Source organism: Limulus polyphemus, unplaced genomic scaffold, assembly GCF_000517525.1.
Source record: "Limulus polyphemus unplaced genomic scaffold, Limulus_polyphemus-2.1.2 Scaffold5387, whole genome shotgun sequence".
In the NCBI taxonomy this organism is placed as follows: domain Eukaryota; kingdom Metazoa; phylum Arthropoda; class Merostomata; order Xiphosura; family Limulidae; genus Limulus; species Limulus polyphemus.
The window spans coordinates 12,094-13,384 of NW_013670997.1; positions in this window are offsets into that span (position 1 = coordinate 12,094).

The following is a 1,291-nucleotide window of genomic DNA, read 5'->3' on the forward strand; positions in this document are numbered from 1 at the left end:
ACTGATGATTTACCAGTATCAACTATACAACTACTGATGATTTACCAGTATCAACTACACAGCTACTGATGAGTTACCAGTATCACACTACACAGCTACTGATAAGTTGCCAGTATCACACTACACGCTACTAATGAGTCACCAGTGTCACATTTTAAACTACTGTTTGAGAAAGTCAACATTTACAAAAATTTATCAATAAAAATAATGATCCATTGGTAGGACTGTGTTCATGCTGATAAAACACAGTTGTTGAAACAACAAAAAAAACGAATTAAGAAACAATACACTGAGTTCACATGAAATGAAGTAACTAGTAATCTGTTGTGATAAATTAAAGTCGAGTTATTGGTCTCAATAATGACTGCATTGTTTGATCTCGAGATAAACATATAATTCCATTCATTTTGAAACTTGGACCACCAAAGATATCAGTATAATTCTGGGAATTTCAAGACAATATTGTACAGTTGGTTTCTACATTATATTTTTTGTATCTACAATGTCAGCTGCAGAGTTCTTGTAGCTTATCTTTTGCATAATCCAATTGAGATGAGCTCTCAACCAGAGGTACATTTATATACACAAATAAATAATTACATATACATAGTGAAACCCTTTTTGTAATTATGAATAACAATTCACATGAAAATTGCCTGATATTCGTTTTAATCGCAAACTCATCCAATGCTGTCTCAAATCTGTCCTCCTCGGGTAATGACTAAATTCATGCATTCCATCTTCAAATATGTACTTCTCAGGTGGTATCTAAACTTATACATTCCACCTTCAAATCTGGCATCTAAACTCATACATTCCACCTTCAAATATGTCTTTCTCATAACAGTGTCTAAATTCATATATTTTATTTTGAAATATGTCCTTCTCTGGATAGTTTCAGAACTGATACATCCTGTCTTCAAATTTGTGCTTCTCAGGTCAACATTTAACTTCTAAATTCCACCTTGAAATATTTTCTTCTTACAAAAATAAAGACACTGAACCAAACACACATACATAAAATAACAATAAGAACAAACACCATTAAACTGATGTAGAGACAAATAAAGACACTGAACCAAACACACATACATAAAATAACAACAAGAACAAACACCATTAAACTGATGTAGAGACAAATAAAGACACTGAACCAAGCACATACACAAAGAATAACAATAAGAACAAACACCATTAAACTGATGTAGAGACAAATAAAGACACTGAACCAAGCACATACACAAAGAATAACAATAAGAACAAACACCATTAAACTGATGTAGAGACAAAT